The following is a 14110-nucleotide window of genomic DNA, read 5'->3' on the forward strand; positions in this document are numbered from 1 at the left end:
GTGATCCCTGTACAATAATGAGTCAATCACTAATACAGAGATGGGCTTTACTCCCGGTGGGGAACCCCCTCTAGTCCCGGTTCCCCACCCGGGAGTAAGCATCCGGGACTAAAGGGTCTACCTTTAGTCCCGGGTCAGAAACCGGGACTAAAGGTAAAGGGGACCTTTAGTCCCGGTGCGTAACATCAACCGGGACTAAAGGTCCTCCCAGCTTTAAAAAAATAATGCCTCCCACCGTTGCGTCCCGTGAGATTCGTACCCAAGACCTCATGCATTGCCTCGCGCGTAGCTTACCACCCCACCTACACAACACATTTAACAATGGATGGGATGCTTCCCTTTTGAACTAACCCATCAGGGGACCTTTAGTCCCGGTGCGTAACACCAACCGGGACTAAAGGTCCTTTAGTCCGGGTTGGTGTTACCAACCGGGACTAAAGGGTCTACCTTTAGTCCCGGTTGGTGTTACCAACCGGGACTAAAGGTTTGAGGACTTTTAGCCGTTGGGCAGGGACCTTTAGTCCCGGTTGGAGACACCAACCGGGACTAAAGGTCTCTCTACTCCCGGGCGCAAAAAATGCCGGGACTAGAGCCCATTTTTGCCTCGGATAAAAGGTCTGTTTTCTACTAGTGAATGACTTCCATCAAAAATAATGATCAGTCAATGACTGCACGAGCTAATAATAGTCACCGGTACGTAATTAGTACAGTACAGCTCCAAGCGGTGGTGGCCGGAGGAGGCAATGCCGTCGTCGAAGTTCCGGTAGTAGCTATGCAGGTCATACCCAAACCTGACCGCTGTTCGCCTCGGCCGCGCTGCGCGTCTCCTCCAAGAGCGCCTCAACCTCGACAGCAGCTTCTTCACCGCCGCAGCCGACCGGCGGCCGCCGCTCCTGGCGTGGACCCTCCCGCACCGGCCGCTGCCGCCGCTGTACAGGCCGAGCAGAGACGCCGCCATATGATCGCTCACTCGGTTCTCACAAGTCACAGACACTATCGTCGCAACTCACTAGCTGCTCTCTTTGCTCCGAGTCCGATCGAACTGGAAGTAGGAGTATCTGCTGTGTGCTGCAGGTGTAGCTTCTGAACACGAAACCTCCCATGCCACAGCTTTATAGGCTCGGATGACGGGAGTATTCTGACACGCGTCGATCGACGATGGCACCCGGACCCACCACTACGCACTCACGTATATGGTGACGAGGCATCCACTACGGCGAGTCGGCGATCATCGGAAAGGTCCAAGCAAATTCCAGCTTCATGCATCTTTTTGAAAGCCACGGTCGTGCAGTAAAGATAACCGTCTACCACCAACAGCAGAAGCATACGCATTTGCTGGTGGTAGGCTTGCTAGCTTTAGTGATGCATCGGACCTCGATCGCCAGCTAGGATGAGAGGTTGGCCATGGCAACTGGAGAGACGACGGCGCCTAGTCACCTCAGCTGCTGCCTGTCCGTGAGTCCGCCCTGCCGATAAGGTAGGCTCTAGGCGGCTTCTGTCCGTCCTGGCGCTGGATCCTATGTCGGAGTCATCAGGTCATCCGTTGGTTTCCGTAGAGACGCTGATCAGTCCGCACTTAGGCACGCATGTGCAGAGAGGGAGCTACAGATGACCGCTTCTGGCGCCATGGTTGTGTAGATGCACTGTTGATGGCGTGGCCGCGGCGGTGGAGGCAGCCGGGCGTGTAATGTCACTTGCACAATGTGTTTCAATTGCCTAGGCCTGCAAAAACAGCGGTTCGAGCGCGCCTAATCGTGCCCCCCCCCCCCCCCCGCTCCTTCTATTCCAAAAGTGGGTCAGGGTCGAACCTGGTCCTCTCTAGCTCTCTCTCCTTTCTTCGCCGCAACTATCCTCTCTCGCCTCCGGCCTCCTCTCTTCTTCTCGCCCTACGGTGGCCTCTTGAGCCACCGTTGGCCGGCATTGGCTCACGATACGACCATCTATACCTCTCATCTTGATCTCGCACCGTCTGTGTAGACTTATCCTCTCCTTGTTGTCCACCTCGTCATATCCGTTCATCACCACCGTTGGCCTCACCGGACGCCGGCAGCTCGATCTGGTGCTCCAGATTTAGCGTATGAGCTGTTCTCCTAGCTCGCCTGTCTCTGCCTCTAACTCTCTGTGTTTTTCCCTAGATCTACAATCAATTCGAATTCCTTGAGGAACTAGAGGGCCAGATCCATGCTTCGTCGATGTTGCTGGCGGTTCTAGTGCTCCGGCTACAAAGGTATGACTAACCCTAACCCTAACTTGCTAACCCTAACCCTAGATTTGTACTAATCTCTTGTTTTTCTGAAGTTGTTGAGGAATCGGGGCACCGACGAGTGACGATGGTTGGCTCCAACGATGACACGGTTGAGGTCGGTACCAATGAAGAGTTGTGGATGTGCGGTATGGCTGAAGATGATGACGAGGATGACATGCACGAGGACCGCGAGGCCCTATTCGGCCGTAGCGTTGAGGCTCCTATCGATTTCGGCGATGATCATGAAGTCAAGGCTCCAAGCGTAGAGGACGAGAACAACGCCAAGGGCTCACGTCCCTCTACCTCTCTTGTGTGGTAGGATTTTGACAAGATTTTCAAAACTATCGATGGTAAGTAGATCTGGTATCCAGCTAAGTGAATCCATTGTGCTAGAAGGTACTCTCCTCTCTCTAGTGGTGGCACTGGTCACCTCACCTGACATAGGGATAGATGCGTTAAGAGGCATGAAAAAACTCGCATGCCTCAGTTTCATATCTCTTTTAATCCTAACGGTAGTATGCGTAATTGGGAGTACAGTCCTAAGGTTGCTCGTACACAACTAGTTCGATTGCTTGCTAGACTTAATGCTCCTATCTCTATGGATGAATCTAAGGAATTTGAAGAGTATATTAAACTGCTGAAAGCTCTAGTTTGGTTTTGGTTAATTGATGAAACCCTATGTGCTAACCTACTTGCTCTAGTGATCATGAGAATAGCGAAGCACATTCCAAGTGATGGAGTAAATGGAGAAGATCATGGTGATGGTGGAGAAGCTATGGTGATCAAGTGCTTGGGCTTGGAAAAAGAAGAAAGAGAAAAACAAAATGGGCTCAAGGTAAAGGTGAAATCCACAGGGCCATTTTGTTTTGGTGATCAAGACACCTAGTGGGTGTGATCACATTTAGGATAGATAGCCATACTATTAAGAGGGGTGAAACTCGTATCAAAATGCGGTTATCAAAGTGCCACTAGATGTTCTAACTCATTGCATATGCATTTAGATCTAGTGGAGAGCTAACAACCTTGAAAATGTTTGTGAAAATATGCTAACACACGTGCACAAGGTGATACACTTGGTGGTTAGCACATTTGATCAAGGGTGGAGAAGTTGGAGTTGAGGAGGCGCTGGTCTTGTGACCGAACACAGGACCGGACGCTGGTCCTACGCGTTCGGTCAGTAGTGAAGAGGTGGCGCCACTCTCGGCCTATGACCGGATGCAGGCAAGGGCAAGCGATTGGACGTGATGGTGGTGAGTTCGGTCACTGGTGACGTATGTTGACGCAAGCTTGGAGGCGAGGAAGAAGCAAGCGGACGTAGGGGCACCTCCGGTCATGCTTGACCTGACGCACCCGATCGCGTTTTAGCCACTCGGGAACCTTACTAGAAGTGATCGGACGCGTTGTGGTGGAGCATCCGGTCATCGGTGTAGCGCATTAGGTCAGTGGCTCGGCGGTGTTGGCGTTCACACGATCAGACTCCACGTGGCCACGGCCGGTCATGGCGTGGTGCGTCTGGTCGTACTTTAACCGCGTGAGTGTTGGCAAGTAGACGTTGGCGATAAGCAGCTCAGGTTCATAGCAGGGGACACGTGGTGCTCATCCGACGACTAGACGCTGGAGGCGTGCGTCCTGTGACTCCTGACTAGCATGTCCTGACGGCCTGCGGTGAGCTACCCATGGTGACCAACGGCTCTATTTCGTGGGGGTGTCGATGCGGGACCCACGGGAGACCCCACAAGGAAGAGAGAAGACCTAGTCTAATTAGGATTCTTCTCTCGTAATCTTAGTAGTAGTATTACTCTGTAATCCTACTAGGAACTCTCATTGTAAACCGACTAGGACTCTGGTCTCCTAACTATATAAAGGAGGGCAGGGCTCCTTAGATCGGGGGTTCAAGACAACAATTGTACAACACAACACTTTACAATCAATCCAACACAAAGGCTAACACCGACTGGAAGTAGGGCTATTACTTGATCCATGACCGAGGGCCCGAACCAGGATAAATCGACTATCTCTTGCGTTAACCGTCGAGTTCTACATATGCTGAAGCCCGAACATACTGCCCCGGGGACCCCCATGGCAGGCTATCGGTGGTCAAACATCGACAGCTAGAGCGCCAGGTAGGGGATTTCGGTGACTTTGCATCCGAGAGCTCGATGGACCTCGACAACATGATCTTCTCAAAGGGATCAATCTTCATCTTCGGTTCATGGATATGCGAGGCAGGCGACGATGGCAAGCTCCAAGGCCGTCTCCTCGAAGATTCAGATCATCATCAGGACTCTTTTAGTTCGACGACAACGATAGGTCAACTTGTTGGAAGATTCGCGTAGCTCGCGATTTCCAATCCAACTCAGATTCCGCGACTTCACGCATCCGATTCGAACTCAAGTTCCGCTTCCGAGACGAAGTCTTATCCGAGTTCTTTTGGAAAACCGAGTTCTTTTCCGACAAAACTCCAGAACATGACGTCAACATATCAAGAATACTACTCGGAGTTCACTGAAAGTACTTCAAAGAAGTCAGGTCCTCTTCTGTTTAGACTACACAACATGGCAACATCCTATCAGACATGGTGCGAAGGATCCACCTATCCAGTCCTTAGAATGCCACTAAAAGGAGCCTAGGAAGGTCTTGTTTTAACCATAACATCTCATGACTGCATCGTTCACTGGCCAGGCACTGTTCCTGGGGATAACAGCACCCAACTAGTCGATGATACGACAACAGCAACTCTACCATACCAAGAAGGAGATTCGATCTATGACCTCAAAAACTCTACCGAAATCATCAACATCTCTAAAAGTACGGAAATCAACGACGATGATAGAACAACTCACACTAGAGAAGTATTCATGATTCGCCGTCCTCGATCACCATTGATCCCCCTAGAAGTACCCAACATGAGGTCTTTAGATGAGTCCGAATCCAACATATCACCATTTATCTAGGGGCACGATGGTGAGACTGAGAGTCAGAGGTAAGCGAGAGAAAGAAAGAACAAATTGAGACAAGGACGTCAACACCATGCTAAACAGCGAAAGGACACTTGGATCAAATATGTATCAGACCTAGCCAAGTACAATAGAAGGAAATCAGAATGAGAGGTTGAAAAAGGACGAGCAATGAATACACCCTATGATAAGATCCGAGAAGTGCTAGAAGAACTCAGGGCGACCTCATATCCCAATGAAAAACAAGAACAGCTCTGAGATTTTCTCCAATCAACAGTCCTTAAAATGCATGATGGAAGGGCAACATCTCATGAACAGGAAGATCAAAATCAAAGGAAGTCTGCTTTCGAAAGACTTAGACCAAGTGGAAGTCACAATAGAGAGAGCCGAAGAAATTACAGTCAAAACAACCGAGTTGAGCAACCGAGAAAGGCCAGAAGCAGAGCACCTACTCAGACAGCCACACAGAACTACTCTCACCAAGACAATAGTTGGCAAGAAGGGGGCACAGAATCAGAATATACAGAAGCCAAAACGCACGATAGATTCCCCTGTTTTGCAAACAGACTTGCTTTAATATGACTACCTCATAAGTTCAAACCGTCCAACCACTCCAAGTACGATGGCAAGACCGAACCAAAGCAATGGCTCAGGATTTACTCACAATCGATTGAATTAGCCAGAGGGGACGATGACATCAAAACCTTGTTCTTTCCCATGGCCCTAGAAACCATGCCGCTTCAATGGTTTGACAAATTGAATCCAGGATCAATTAGAAATTGGGAAGATTTGCAAAGAGCTTTCTACGAAAATTTTGCGGGAATCATTACACATCCAATCACCCACACAGAATTAAAAGGACTCAAGCAGAAAGGAGGTCAAAGTCTCAGAAATTACTATCGACGATTTGGCGAACTACGAGCTCAAGTACATGACATCACACAACGAGAAGTAATCAAAGCCTTCTCTCACGGAATCATGGCTAGGTGGCAATTTTGAGACTTCTGCAAAGAAAACCCAAGAAACAATGAAGAATTCAGAAGAACAGTGGAAAATATGATTACTGCAGAGGAGAAGACATGAGAAAGATTTCCAGATAGAAACAACAGAGACAACCCGAATAGGCAAATTCCTCGAAACAGCAGACATCAGGAGAGAAAGTGTGGTCCAGACAACACAGTATCAATGGCTGACAAATCAAAGAAATTTACCAAGCCTAGAAGATATGATGACATTGAGAACATACGTTGTCCCTTGCACCCCAATGGAAAGCATACCATCAGAAATTGCTACACCTTCAATGAAAGAAACACTAGAAAAGATAGCAAGGAAAACAATAAAGAAGACAAACAGAAAAAAGAAGGAGACAACCATGAAGACAAGGGATTCCAAAAATCCAGAGGGACAGTGACAGTAATCTTTGCCGGGGTTCCAGACTCCAGAAGCAAACATCAAGAAAAACTAGCATTACGAACGATCATGGCAGCAGAACCTGCTACACCAAGATATCTCAACTGGTCAGAGTAGCCAATCCAATTTTCAAGAGAAGACCAATGGACCAGCATAGGAAACACAGGCCATTACCCATTGGTTCTAGATCCAACCATTACCGGTATGACTGTTACGAAAGTACTAATCGACGGAGGAGCCGGACTCAACATCATTTTTTAGAAACTCTAAGGAAGATGGGACTACAACTCACCGGGATGATCACACCAACAAGCACACCTTTTATGGCATAGTACCCGGCAAGGCAGCAATGCCACTTGGAAAAATCACTCTACCAGTTACTTTTGGGACTCCCTCCAACTACCGCACAGAGTTCATCAAGTTTGAAGTCGCAGATTTTGATTCATCATATCACGCAATCCTCGGGCGCCCAGCACTAGCAAAATTCATGGCAATACCACATTATCCGTACCTGTTGCTCAAGATGCCAGGGCCTAATAGTGTTCTTTCTCTTCAGAGTGATTTAAAGCGCGCATTTGACTGTGATGTACAGGCAATCCAAATTGCAGCAAAGGCACAGGCAAACGATGGAAGAAAAGAAATAGCCACTATCGCCGCAGAAATAAGCCAAGAAGAACTAGAGGTACCAAATAAAAGACCAAGCATCCTAGCGCCACCAAAAGAAGCCGACGTCAAGCAAATCAACCTAGGCACCGGTGATCCCTCAAAAACGGCAACCATTAGTGCCCACCTATCAGCAAAATAGGAACTTGCGCTCACCAACTTTCTTCAGGACAACAAGGATATCTTCGCTTGGAAGCCGGCCGACATGCCAGGGGTCCCAAGAGAGTTGGCTGAGCACAAAATTGATGTCAATGAAGGCTCCAAGCCTGTGAAGCAACGACTACGATAATTCTCTCCTGACAAGAAGGCAGCAATTAAAAAGGAAATTACAAAACTAATGGCAGCTGGATTCATCAGGGAAATTCTCCATCCAGATTGGCTAGCAAATCCAGTTCTAGTATAGAAAAAGAACACGGACGAGTGGCGCATGTGTGTTGACTACACAGATCTCAACAAACACTACCCAAAGGATCCGTTTGGGCTACCACGCATTGATCAGATAGTTGATTCAAAAGCAGGATCTGCCCTATTATCCTTTCTTGATTGCTATTCCGGATATCACCAGATCACATTAAAAGAACAGGATCAAAGCAAGACATTTTTCATCACTCCGTTCGGCACCTACTGCTACAAGACCATGTCGTTTGGACTTAAGAATGCTGGAGCCACTTACCAAAGAGCCATCCAAACATGCCTTGGTGATCAGATTGGCGAAAACATAGAAGCATATGTAGATGATGTGGTTGTAAAAACAAAGAACATGGATACACTGATTGAAGACTTAAAACAAACCTTTGAAAATCTGAAAAGGTGGAGGTGGAAATTGAACCCAAATAAGTGTGTATTCGGAGTTTCTTCAGGACAACTACTTAGATTCTTGGTCAGTCATTGCGGAATAGAAGCAAGCGCCAAGCAAATTCGAGCCATAATAGAGATGGGCCCTCCTCGAAGCGTCAAAGATGTACAAAAACTAACAGGCTGCATGGCGGCACTCAACCATTTCATATCAAGACTCGGCGAAAAGGGGTTACCTTTCTTTAAACTACTAAAGAAGATAGACAAATTCGAGTGGACGGAAGAAGCCAATGAAGCTTTCAAGAAACTTAAGGCATACCTCACTTCTTCACCAGTCCTCACACCTCCAAAGAAAGACGAAGACATGATGTTATACATTGCAGCAACTTCTACTATAGTCAGCACGTCGATAGTAGTGGAAAGGGAAGAAGAGGGGCGCGTGTATAAAGTACAACGCCCAGTATACTACATCAGCGAAGTGCTATCAGAATAAAAAATCCGGTACCCACATGTGCAAAAACTACTCTACGCCCTATTGATCACTTCACGCAAGCTTCGTCACTATTTTGAAAGCCACAAGATTACCGTGGTGATAGATTTTCCACTAGGAGACATCTTACACAACAAAGATGCAACATGACGCATATCCAAGTGGGCAGTTGAACTCGGTGCTCTCAACATCGATTTCACCCCGTGGAAAGCAATTAAATCTCAAGCCCTTGCTGATTTTGTTGCCGAATGGACAGAAATTCAACAACCCATGTCAAGCGCCATCCTTGATCATTGGAAGATGTACTTTGATGGATCACTCAAGCTAGGCGGAGCTAGTACAAGCGTCCTCCTAATCTCTCCAGACGGAAAACAACTAAAGTATGTCCTTTAGATATTATGGCAAGCTACCAACAATGAAGCAGAATACGAAGCTCTCATACACGGGCTAAGAGTGGCTATTACCCTCGGAATCAAGCGATTACTCGTATACGGTGACTTGGCAGTAGTCATCAACCAAGTCAACAAAGATTGGGATTGCACCAAAGAAAACATGGGTGCTTACTGTGCTGAAATCCGAAAACTCAAAAAACATTTCCAAGGATTAGAAATTCTACATGTCTTGCGGGATTCCAACATTGCAGCAGATGTCCTTGCCAAGCTTGGATCAGATAGGGCAGAGGTACCACCCGGTGTTTTCAAAGAGGAGTTATCAGCCCCCTCTATCAAACAACCCAGAGAAATAACCCCTCAAATCTCAGCAAAAGGCACCCAGATCTTGGTAATCACCACTTCATGGACCTAGGTTTTTATTGATTACATCAAAGAGAATAAGTTGCCAGCGGAAAAACAGGAAGCCACTAGAGTCGTTCGTAGAAGCAAGAATTACGTTCTAGTAGGAGACAAGCTATACAGAAGAGCCGCATCATCAGGAGTACTCCTAAAATGCGTCTTATTTGAAGAAGGCAAACAAATCCTAGACGAAATACACTCAGGTTGCTGTGGAAATCACGCAGCCTCAAGAATACTAGTCGGCAAAGCATTTTGCACTGGTTTCTACTGGCCAACCGCTTTGAAAGACATAGAAGAACTCGTCAGAAGATGCAAAAGTTGTCAAATGTTCGCAAGACAGGCTCATGTGCCAGCCCACAACCTCATTTGCATACCACCTGCTTGGCCATTCTCCTGCTGGGGGCTGGATCAAGTAGGACCTCTCAAGAAAGCGAAGGGTGGTTTTGAGTACATCTTCATAGCAATTGACAAGTTCACCAAGTGGATCGAATACAAACCACTCGCAAAATATAGCGCAGCCAAAGCAATCGAGTTCATCCAAGACATTATGCATCGCTTCGGCATGCCTAATCGAATCATCACAGATTTGGGTTCTCCCTTCATAGCTACAGAATTCAAAAGTTGGGCACATGATTGTGGCTTCAGCATAGATTACGCATCAGTCGCACATCCAGAAGCCAACGAACAGGTAGAAAGGGCTAATGGACTCATACTAGCTGGATTGAAACCAAGACTGTATGAAGAACTGGTAGACTATGGGTCAAAATGGATTGAAGAATTACCCAAGGTTGTATGGGGGCTACGGACTCAAATAAGCAGAGCCACTGGATACTCACCTTTCTTCCTGGTGTACGAATTAGAAGCCGTACTACCCGCAGACTTGATCTGGACGTCACCAAGGATAGAGCAATATGACGAAGGAGAAGGGGAACACACCCGGAGATTAGAACTCGACAGTACAGAAGAAGTCAGAATAAACGCTACCCTGCAATCAGCAAGATACCTCCAAGGACTAAGGCGCCACTACAACAAGAATACCTAGTCTCGATCATTACAAGTCGGAGACCTAGTACTAAGAAGAATACAAAAAACCAACGGACGCCACAAACTACTTAGTCCATGGGAAGGTCCTTTTATAGTCACAAAAGTCATCGGACTAGGCACATACAAGATAATAACTGAAGACGGAAAAGAAGTCAACAATACATGGCACATCAGTCAGCTACGAAGATTCTACGCATAAAAACAACTCAAGGGAAAATATGTTTACAAGACATAAGAGATTAACGTTCATGATCAACAAAGATAGCGCTATGTATCATTGTAACACATCAATATTCATGATCAATAAAGATGATTATCTCTCGACAAACATATGTCTCATGGCTCCCTCCGAGTTGTTTCTTAAATGCAAAATGGCTAAAAAGACGCCTGAGCATCCCGGCCGAGAGCAAAATAGCTGAAAAGATGCTTGAGCCCGCTGATGAGGGTAGCTAACAAGCTAACACCCGAAATAAAATGCAAAATGGCTGAAAAGACGCCTAAGCATCTCGGCCAAGAGCAAAATAGCTGAAAAGACGCTTGAGCCCGCCGATGAGGGTAGCTAACAAGCTAACACCTGAAATAAAATGCAAAATGGCTGAAAAGACGCCTGAGCATCCCGGCCGAGAGCAAAATAGCTGAAAAGACGCTTGGGCCCGCCGATGAGGGTAGCTAACAAGCTAACACCCAAAATAAAATGCAAAATGGCTGAAAAGATGCCTGAGCATCCCAACCGAGAGCAAAATAGCTGAAAAGACGCTTGAGCCCGCCGATGAGGGTAGCTAACAAGCTAACATCCGAAATAAAATGCAAAATGGTTGAAAAGATGCCTGAGCATCCCGACCAAGAGCAAAATAGCTAAAAAGACGCTTGAGCCCGCCGATGAGGGTAGCCAACAAGCTAACACCCGAAACAAAAAAGAAAAACGACTAAAACTAAGCCCGGGCATAGACCAGAGAAATTTCAAGACAAGACCCTCCAGCTACTTGTCCCAAATAGCAAGAGGCTCGGGGGCTACACTGGAAATACCTAAGAACACAAGGACCTAAATATAATGAGTTGTTTACATGGCACAGAAGAAGCACTCGACAGATCAAGAAAGGTTGTCATCACAAAGATCTATATATATAACGAGTTGTTTACATGGCACAAAAGAAGTACTAGACAGATCAAGAAAGGTTGTCACCAAGAAAGTTTGTCAAAATAGCGCACAGAGTTGTTTACAAGGCGAAGACGAAAGCAAGACAAAGTACTCGGCAAGTCAAGTAACTCTGACCAATTGGACAAATCATCCAAGGAATAAACAAGGAATCCTGGCAGAGAAGACATCAACAAAAATCTTCATTCAAAAGAAGCATAATGTCATATTACAAAGCACGGACGTAAAGATCAAATACATCAAGCCTCATCATCAGGAGGAGAGAGAACAATATTAAGATTATCTACTATTCTACTAGCTAAGTCTTCAACCTCAGGCTCCATCCTCTCAACGACATCAATGTATTCTTGACTATCAGCTTCCTCTACTATCTTGGACAAAGGAGCCACTGGAGAAAAACCCGGACCTAGGCCAGTTGATTCTTGGTACACAGTTGAGCGCACCTCTTCACAAACTCTTAGAAACAAGTTAGAATTCGAGGAATCAACTGAGCCCAAGATTGCCCATCATCCGCTGGAGTTCGAAGAATGTTGGCTACTGAACGAAAGGATTTCCACAAAGCCTTCCAGTTTTCAGTAGCCGTCGCCAACTTGCCAGACAAGTCTTCAATAGTTTTTTGGGCCTGCACAAGATCTCTATCAGCTCCACGCCTAATCAACTTAGCAAGCGCGAGTTCCTCCTTAGCATGAGTAATTACCTCCTCAGCCTTGTTGTGACTTGTACGAACAAGAGTCTTCATTTCTTCAACGCCCTCCGAGAGCTTCTGCTTTTCAACCCGGAGAGCTGGATAAGATAGCAAACAACGAGTCGACAGAAAGGAGAATTTGAATGCAGAAAGAAACAAAAAGAACCCTCAATACCGTTGCACTCCTTCTTCACGACCTCCAAGTTCTTCACGGCCTTCGAGTTCTTTTGAGCCTCCTAAAAAGCGGCATCCCTCTGCTTCTCGGTCTCAACAACCCGAGCACGAAGAGATTTTTCCTCATCTTGATGCGTTTGACGCTCAGCCTCCATCTCGGCCCGGAGGAGGTCAAGATCAGCTTTCAGGGTGCTCACTTCGGAAGACAACTTTTTCTCGTTTTCAGATGAGAAAAAAAGCCGGTATGATCGTGAGAAAAGGACTGAGCAGAAAGAGACAAAGAAAAACAAAGCATAAGGATAGAAGAAAAGCAAATATCCAAAGAAGGAACGGCGAAAAAACTTACCTGGAGCTTTTCTCCAAAAGAAGTCATAAGGGACGATAAGCTTCCCTAGGCAGTAGTTAACTTCGATAGCCGATGTGTAGCATCAAACTGCTGCACCACATCATCGGCAAAAGGCGGACCACCGGAGGCAAGAGAAGGAGAAGGAGAAGCCGGCTAAGGCAAAGAAGGCACGACCAGAGCAATCTCCTGGGAAGCGAAGGCCAATCCTTCAGAAGGACCCGCCGCAATGGCCATGGTCACCTCCGGGGCAACCAAGTCAGCAGCAGCATCACCGCCAGAAACCCTTGTTGCCCCCACAACCACTTCACCAATAGTGTGCTACGAGTCCTGAGGCTCAGTACTCGATGGCACAACAGAGGGCTGAGAAGAAGTCGATGGGGGGATGAGAGAAGATGAAGGCATGAAAGTTGATAAAAGAACTCGCCAATGAGAACAAGAGAAAAAGAAAACAGAAGCAAAGAGATGAAACCAGAATCCACTCACCCAGCTATCTTCTTCTTCGCAAAACAAAAAGAGGACCTCGTAGGGGGAACCATGGCGGCAAAAACATCCCCGCCACTTGGTGGCAGCAGCGGTATAGCCGGTACCGGAGCCCCGAAAGAAGCCAGTACCGGAGCCCCGAAAGAAGCCGGTACCGAAGCCCCGGAAGAACTCGACACCAAAGCTTCGGAAGAACTCGGTACCAGAGCTATCGAAGAACTCAACACCGGAGCGACCGAAGAAACCAGCATAGGAGCCTCAGAAGAACCCATACCCGACGTCCGATTACTACAAAAAGATCAAAACTAAAGTCAAAGCAAAGAGGAGGAATTCAACGGCAGGAGAATATGAAAGCAACTCACCACCGCATGATAAGGGGTACTTCATCATCCTCTTCCTCCTCGGTCTTGACCAAGGCCACCAGGGCACTTGCTGAAAAAAGAACAAAAGTACTCGGTTCAAGATAAAAACAAGAAAACAAAGAGACAGAGAGTATTAATATGCTCACCTAAGAGCATGCTAGCTACAACTAGAGTACCTAGACGAGTACTTGGTTTGCGAGACTTCTTGGAAGCAGGCAGACCAGATGAAGAGCCATCCATTCGCCCTCTCTTCGGGACACTATGAGGATCTCGAGGGACTGGACGAGGAACATATTCTTTATATACATCAACAACTCTAGAAGAAACTCCAGGAAACAATGCGGTGATTTGGAACTTACTAATTACAGAAGCCCCATCATGATTCTCCCCAGTATTCACCACGGCAGGGAGGACATCAAGGGGGATTGGGTCAACAAAGTTGTGCCCCAATTCCTACAAAGAAGAGTAAAACAACCAGATGAGAAAGATTAAACAAAGGTGGAGACCACAAA

Source organism: Miscanthus floridulus, chromosome 2 (genome assembly GCF_019320115.1).
Source record: "Miscanthus floridulus cultivar M001 chromosome 2, ASM1932011v1, whole genome shotgun sequence".
Taxonomy (NCBI): Eukaryota; Viridiplantae; Streptophyta; class Magnoliopsida; order Poales; family Poaceae; genus Miscanthus; species Miscanthus floridulus.